General features: G+C 41.0%; 1 long non-coding RNA gene across 2 annotated transcripts; it reads left to right on the top strand.

Annotated features, from left to right (window-relative positions):
- Positions 1 to 3,357: 3,357 nt before the first annotated feature.
- LOC125545453 lies at positions 3,358 to 6,234 on the top strand. 2 transcript variants are annotated; one of them, XR_007300035.1, is made up of 4 exons: positions 3,358 to 3,712; positions 5,130 to 5,258; positions 5,355 to 5,810; positions 5,887 to 6,234. It is a non-coding gene; the product is annotated as an uncharacterized LOC125545453 (long non-coding RNA). The 2 variants fall into 2 exon arrangements; XR_007300036.1 differs by having other exon boundaries at positions 3,358 to 3,743.
- The last annotated feature ends 2,046 nt before the right edge of the window (positions 6,235 to 8,280 follow it).

Raw genomic sequence — 8,280 nt, 5'->3', positions numbered from 1 at the left:
GCATGAAGATGGCGGTTCAATAAAGGGTCTAAAGCCCACAGGCGACTTAAGGCCCATAGTGGTAAACCGCCATGATGGCATGACTTGTATCATAAGGTAGAATTAACTAGTCACCGAGCCGGACACTGTTTATGAGCCGGCAGGGACTCTGCAGGCCACAGGGCGTCAACCCGTGTATATAAGGGGACGATCCGCCGGCGGCTTAGGGCAAGAAACAAGAGATCGAGAACCGTGCATAGCGTATCTCGCTCCCTGGTCATCGAAACCTCAAGCAATTCCAACCCAACTAGATGTAGGCCTTCCTTTACCGTAAGGGGCTGAACTAGTATAAACCTCGCGTGTCCTTTGTCCCGATTAAACCCTTTAAGCTTCCTAGTTGCGATGGCTTCACGATCAAGTCCTTGCAAGAGGACATCTGCCATGACAATTCCACGACAACTATTCTCTTGATGAAATCTTAGTCTCCTAACAATAGATAGTATTCGACCTTCGTACTTGTACTGCTTCATTTCGATCTTACCAAAACTAAACTAAATTCAGGACCACCCCCTGCTATCCAATACTGCGGAGAGCTTGAAAAGTACTATCACTGGGGCAATGAAGTGAAGCTCTATCGGCACCATGTGGACAAGTTGTATGCAATGTTCCCCCGCAAAATACCAGATATCAAATACTATGTCTGCACCGTCAACAAAACATTCGCACGGCAAGGCCAACAGATGGTACACTCCTTCCTTCCACTTAATTGAAAAAAGGGATTATCTTTACTTATGCCCAACAACTAAACTTTATTGCGAAATATCGAAAAAACTTTGTACACTGCTATTAGCACTAATATTCATATTGTCTGATATACATGTTTCCATTCATGCTATATTTTGTTCTGCTTCACTACAGTTCCATACATCCATAAACAACCAATTTACAACTTATATTCTACATACGAGAGAATGTAGCTCTGCACCCTTCTTTTCTTTCCTGCCATTATTTACTTATAATTGTTCTCACTGACTATATTTAAACTGTGTTCATCCGAAACTTTTTATTCAAAGTCAAACAACGCTCTGCAATCCACTTAATTAGTTCCTTTGGTGTACCAGTATTTTCAGGTCCACTACACCAAAGAAAACCTCAAAAAGTACATTAATCCAGATGATGACATGCTCAAGGTCAAGCTCGTAAACAGCAGTCTGCACACCAATTGTCGTATCATGCTGGGAACAAACAAGAGAGCAACAATAACCAGAAACTGGTCAGAGTTTCACCGTTGTGCAAACATCCATGAAGGAGATATCTGCACCTTCCGTTTCAACCTTGCCGCAGAGCACCGCTTGACTCTCATCATCCATGTGCTCTAAATGGACCATCAACAGCAACACAGGCCTTCTGCACGCATAGCTTGTGGCTTTAAAAACATCTAATTTGGCTCTATGATAGGATGAACCTTACCTTGGTCTCCAATGATGCCATGCATTGCTTTTGTACAACTGCCGCCTATATTATAATCTATGTAACCCCAGATGCTATTACTCATGTGCACCTCATCCATCTACTGAACTTTCGCCAAGCATAATGCTTATTCCTTTCTTTCTAATACCATTATAAATATTTTGTGTACCAATCTGCCCCTAAATATTTTTATGTTTACTCTCACAATACATGCCTTACTCTCGCCCCTTGCGCCATCAGCGCAACAGGTCATCTAGTCCCTTTAAAAGCTATACTTACTAATAGACATATTGGATCTAATGGAGCTTGTCCAATCTGTCATCAAGCTGTTGAGGATGTTCGGCACCTCCTGTTCGAATGTACGCATGCCAAGGAGTTGTGGAGCAAGCTGGGAATGCTCGATACTATTAATCACACTATCATCGTTGACCGTTCAGGCTTGGCCACTATGAAATATCTATTGCTACTACTGGCAATGTCGTCACATATAAAACCACAATCGGATATGAAGAAGATTCTTGCTGTAGGATTTCTGCACTAGTGAGTCACGTTGGTGGGATGCTGCTTCAACAATCTTTGCGGAATGTGTGGATATTAGTGTTTTTGTTGGGAAGGTTAAGTTTAAACATTGTTTTCGGTCCACTAATCAAGTGGCTCATGAGCTAGCTCAGTATTGCTTTTGTAATAAGATCTCGAGTAGCTGGTCTGAGGAGCCCCCGGGTTGCCTCACAGCTAAACTAATGAACGATGTACTGATTATTTGATCTTAATAAAGCTAGCCATGATGACCTTTTCCTCAAAAAAGAAAGTAGAAAAATCACCACATTTGTTCTAACGATTACTAAAAGAACCATTGCACATATGATGTAAACACTGACCGGTTAGGCCCACTTTGTTGGGCCACACCGTGGTTGTAGCCTATGTTGCCACAAATGAGACCAAGCATGTAATGTGGAGGGAGATTGCGTTTGACTGCAATGAGATTATGTCCGCCGGCATTGGTGCTTTGCATGGCAATATCGTCTGAAAAATCAAAGTTACGGTGTTGTCTTTTTAAATTGTTCCTTCACATAGGATAGATTTTAATTTTGAGGAACATAGTTTCGCTAAATACACTCCAGGTCTTTCTATTGGACGTTATTTTTGGGTCCTTGAGCCTCCTGATATCAATTATATTCTGATGACCATTGTGACTGGTTAATCAAGTGAAGTGTGTTTAGCTAAAAAATGGATGGGACCTCTTTTAAATCATAATTTAGAGTGTTTGGCTAAAATTTCACCGTTCTTGGAATATTTGAAGCAATCTAGTAGAACCATTTTGGACGACCAACTTGAGGGATCATTGTTATGCAGGAAAAAAACTCATGAAAATATTGCAACAAAATAGAAACGTAAATAGTTCAATTATGATTGACTATCAATTTCGACACCTATGGTTTGGGGTCTTGTGACCATCATTCTCACAAAAGTAGTATTTTTATAACTAAAAAAAGATGTGGATTCTGGACATAAGCGACTAAAGGTCGAGGTCCTATGAAATTCACTATAAGCAAAAGTAAAATGTAAAATTAGTGTTTTTCTAGTGATAGACATGATGAAGTCATCATATGCGCCTAATCATCGACAAAAACGTCATCTATTGAAGAATATATTTCGTCTTTATGAAAAACGCAGGTATCAGAGTTGAAGTTTCATCTCTGATGAACATGGGGTACAACCATTGTTTTTTGCCGTGTACAACCACCCTTCTAGTCATTCAACTGGGAGCGACTAGTATAAAATCTGAGTGTAGTGTGCAAAAATAGAAAAACAGAGCCTGATCCGTCGGATTACAGATCGATGGTACAGATTCTGGAGAGTGGATCTGTACTCACGGTTACCTAACTTGTGCAAAAAGGTCCCCGCAATTCTGATTAATTCTGCGCAACTGGTCACCCTCTCCCCCATCTCCCTATCTGTTGCAGACTGGCGGCGGTACAGATCCGGCGGGACACCGTCGCTGTGCGCAGTCCTTTCCCCCAACTACTCCGGCTCTAAGGTCTGGGATCCGCCTCCCGGGCAGCCCCGACGTTGCTCTCCATCTCATCGTCGGGGACCCAGCCGCCGCCGCCGCCAAGGTCTACTCCCTGGGGGCACCACCTCGGCTTCACCGTGCCGGACTACGGCGTCTTCGCGACCGGCCCGAAGAGCCATGGCACGGACGTGTTCGAGAAGACGCAGCCTGACGGCCGGGCGCGACTGGTCTTCTTCCTCGACCCCGACGGTCAGGGATTCGTTCTCACATGATGCTTAATGTTCGTTGGATTCCTATTTTATGAACACTTTTTAGAGTTATAATTGTCAATTGAACTTGCAATCTCGGTGATGTCTCTATGCTTGGTCTATACGTCCCAAGATCGAGTAGTGGCATTTTTTTTTGCGAGAAAGTCTATAAATCTATTAATCAGCACACAACATTATATATCGAGTAGTGGCATGTTGACTAGTGCTATGAGTTAGTTGTGGTATTGTATATTTTGCTAATCGCTGCTGGCAAGCTTGGTGGATAGATGCTGGGCTCCTTTCCAATCAGCTGAAGCGATTGAATTTCCACCCTATGTTCTGATTTTGTAATGATGACAGTTTTTGGCCTCCTCGGCTGTATTGCTTTCGTTTTGCACCGTATAATATACCTTCTCAGCTTGCCCAGTCCAGGGGTTACTCTAGACTTGATCTGGTGTTAAATTGGAAAAAAGTTAAGAGTTCTTTAGATGTTTCTTTCCTTCTCTGTAGCAAGACATTGGTTTCATATATATGAAATCAGAGAGGGGAGCTCTTTTTCCTTCAAAAGAATTTTGTGATAATATATATGAAAACACACGGGGTGAAGAGTACACACATGTTAAAATTGACCTTCATAGCCATCTCTTTTCACCATCTGAAATAATACCCAAACTGTCGATTTTCTATGTATAAAGGGGACATGTACTAACTACCAACACTTCACATAATAAATACTAATGAAATTTATTTGTTCAGCTCTCAATCTTGGTCAATTACTCTGGTAAAAATTGCCATTGATGTTCTAAATGTGACAAGAAATTATTACTGAGATATATATGTTGTGACAATATACTCCTGTACCAAATTCAGTTAATTTGGAGAGACCTTTATGCGGTGTTGATTAGCCATAACAAAAAACATAATGTTTGCTTACTTCAAAATTTTGACTGGACAACTAGTTCATGCTCATCTGGGATATGCTTGCTTTCAACTTGAGAGGAATAACAGGGATATCTCTGTATCCATGCACAGAAAAATCAATCACTGGGCAAGCTTTCTATAGTTTGCTAATACTAGATTTTCAGCAGTTCTGTATTGTGAAATTTCATCCTCTGTCGGATATTGTACATGAGAACAACCTAATCTCATCTACCTGTTAAACCTGCATATGAAGTGCTTATTGGCACAAGACTGAAATTCGTTACACAATAATGATAGTTTTGGTTTTAGAGAAGACTCTCTTTCTGTGTATCTTTTTAATTTGCAACCTTGGAATTGGGGCTGATATCTCCACTTCTTATATTTTGAGGTGATTAAGAAGTCGAATCTTTGGATTTTGGCGTAAAATGCAATTTCTGCTCTGCATATGATGGATAGATCAAACCTCGTCGACAAGTACTAAATTAATTCCTTTGCAGATATTAATTCTCCAGTGCTTCTCATTGATGATGCTAGTACACCGAAAAAGAAACAAGCCTTCTCTCAAGAGGTACCAACATTGGTCACTGCGTGTGATGGATAGATCCAAGCTCGTCGACAAGTACTAAGTTAGTCCCTCCGCTTCTTACAAAAATGAGATACAATAAGTTCACAGCATTGTCGTGTGAGGTTAATGTTACTATACTCTCAATTGGCGTTGCAAGGTTATTTGTATAAACCCCAGTGTGACGTGGAATTGAGGCCAAAAGTGGGGATGCTATTTGATGACATTGATCGGTAATGGAATTTTACAGAACATATGCACACCATGTTGGATTTGGTGTACGTCTTGGGCAGCAAAAGATCGTAGGTAATGTGCTTCACTGGAAGTGCTTGTGTGCAAAGGAAGGTTTTCGGCCCGAGAAAGGTACGTTTGTTGTCGATCCTTCAAAGAAAGGGAGAAACGTGAAATTGACTATATGTGGTTATAGGTAATATTGTTCTTGTCGAACTCATGAATGCTCTTGAGTCTTGAGTGATTAAACTATCCAGTGCCTTCTCTGTCCAGCATAGAAGCATTTAGGTTGTGTTTTGGGATGAATTTGTCTCTAATTTTCCTTCCATGTGGTATGTGCAGCAAACAATCGAATGTTGTTGTTGATGCATATTCATTTCAGTAGGTAACGATGATTAGAAAATTAAGTACGAATGCATGACACTTGCATGGACTTGTGCTAACTGAATCTTATTTGCTAGGTCTGATGTCTCCCAGCACAAGATTGATAAGCAAGAAGCTGCACAAGAAGATCGATAGGCAAGAAGCACTAGTACTGGAGGCAAAAGGCTATAGCTTTTCCTGTTGCGTACCATCAACATAGCAAAAGTTGATGCAGATTCTAACGGCAATGCTTGTTCAGCAGTGTTGATTTTAGTCCTTCATACTTAGTGTTGTCTGTGATGTACCAAAAATGATCCTCTCATGCTATGTAACACTCTGTATGTATGCGTGTCTCTTCTGTTCTGTTATGTCTAGGATCATGCAATTTCAAATGATGTTTAGTTATGATTTAAAGCGGATGGATTAATTTTCTCATGCCTCAAATATTTCTGATGATGTTCCCATACATTTTGGTGACCAACATGTTTGGAGTTCTTGCATGATTCCGGATGTAGCAGAGGCTACTAATGAAATCAAATATACGTCAAGTGTCCTACAGTACATATGAATTTTTTGTGCAGCAGTACATTTGAAATATTGTCTTATTTATGAGGTACAGACTGGCTAGCCGTCCGATCTGTAGCACCTTGTAGATTCGTGCTGGGTCACTTTTGTCCCTTGTTTCGGCCTGTTAAGGTGTGGGCAGGCCCGCTTTTGTTTTTCCCCGTCGAACTGGTGATCCCGGTACGCGAGCACTGCTGATGGGCTGGGGCTGGGCTGTGTTTTGATGTGGGTCGTTTTTATTTTCTGTGTTTGTTTTGGGGCTGCATTAAAGAGTGAGGAAGGGGAAGCGGCCACCCCGTGGTGATTAAGAAGAGGAAAACGCCAAGTTAACTGCACTTTTTAGTGTTTAATTTCAGTTAGTTTAGTTCTTTTGCTTCTTATTCTGAAATTATTCTAATATAATTGTAGCGCTGTGTGAGTAAGCAACATGAGGTCTTGTCCTGGGACTGATGCTAATTGCATGTCTGCTGCACCGTAGCAGTTTGTCACTGTGCCCATGTATCCAGTAGAGTAGTTAGGATTTTGTATGTCCATACCCCCCCCCCCTCCCCCCAACGCCTTCTTTTTTCTTTGTATCAAATATGTGATTAGTAGTTTCAAGCAGAGAATCGCCTCCATAGTTTAGACCTTATTTTTTTAGGTTTAATTTTTTGTGCGTTCATGCACAATAGTGTCTCTTGCTCACGCGTGTCTATCGGCAATGTTGGCGTGGTGGATTTTTTGATGATGAAACTTGTTTCTTTGCTTGTAGGTAGATTCACTTATCTCGATAAATAAAGCTCCGCTTTTATGTGCCACTGTCAAGTGTCATTCAGATTTTTCCCTTTTATTGCTATTTATTTTGAGATTATTTCCAGTAAAGATTGTTTTGCAACTAGTAGTACTAAATTTCTTTTAGTAGGCCAAGAGACTGAAGATGAGGTGTGTTTCTCCGTTGAATTGTACAGCAAGTAGTTTTCTATCAACACCTTTTTTTATGTTTGTGCGTACTTATAGATACATTTTTACACCCCCTCTGTACAGAGAGTATAGTGCATTTTTTTACACCATATGTTCATGAGTAGGTGACAAGACAGACGTGTGTTTAGGGTTTTTGCTAAGTTGACATTCTTTTTTGTCTTTTAGGATATAAACCTCTGCTAGTTATCAATTTTTTGACACATTTTTTTGTTTTTTTAATCTGGTGAGTGCTATCATTTATATTGTTCTTTACTGGGATATTTTTTGGTGTCTCAAGAAGTGCTTCTCTCATATCCCCTCATACACATTACTAAAGCCATTAGCAAGAGTGATTCAATTCACTTGTTTTGTTTTATTCTAGTCGACATTAGTAGGTCAAAGAATATGATTTTGCTGAAACATTACTTTCGTGAAATCAGATCCATGTTTTTGAAGCTTATCTTTGAACTCAAATCCCCTCAAATGTATTATTGGGCCATAACTAGGATTTGTATAGCCCTTTTGTTTGCTTTACTTGGTTGCAACTCGACTTCCATTTTTGTTGTGCGGGGAGAGGCGCTAGTTGCATGTCCCACAATGTGCACGCAACTGCATGTCTTATAACTTGGTATCAACTAGGGGACCTTTGTTTTGTCGAAGGGGGCTACGTCGAGAGAGATGGGACCCAGTTGCATGTCCCACACTAGGCGTGCAACTGCATGTCTTATAACTTGTTTGCAATTTGACTTCCATTTTTGTTGTGCGGGGAGAGGCGCCAGTTGCATATGCCACAATGGGAACGCAACTCCATGTCTTCTAACTTGGTATCAACTAGGGGGCCTTTGTTTTGTCGGAGGGGGCGACGTAGAGAGAGATGGGGCCCAATTGCATGTCCCACACTAGGTGTGCAACTGCATATCTTCTGACTTGGTCGCAACTGCATGTCTTATAGCGTGGTTGCAACACGACTTCCATTTTTGTTGTGTGGG

The sequence above is a fragment of the Triticum urartu genome, chromosome 3 (assembly GCF_003073215.2).
Source record: "Triticum urartu cultivar G1812 chromosome 3, Tu2.1, whole genome shotgun sequence".
NCBI lineage: Eukaryota > Viridiplantae > Streptophyta > Magnoliopsida > Poales > Poaceae > Triticum > Triticum urartu.
The sequence above is the reverse complement of the archived record's forward strand: the minus strand, read 5'-3'. Positions and strand labels throughout refer to the sequence as shown.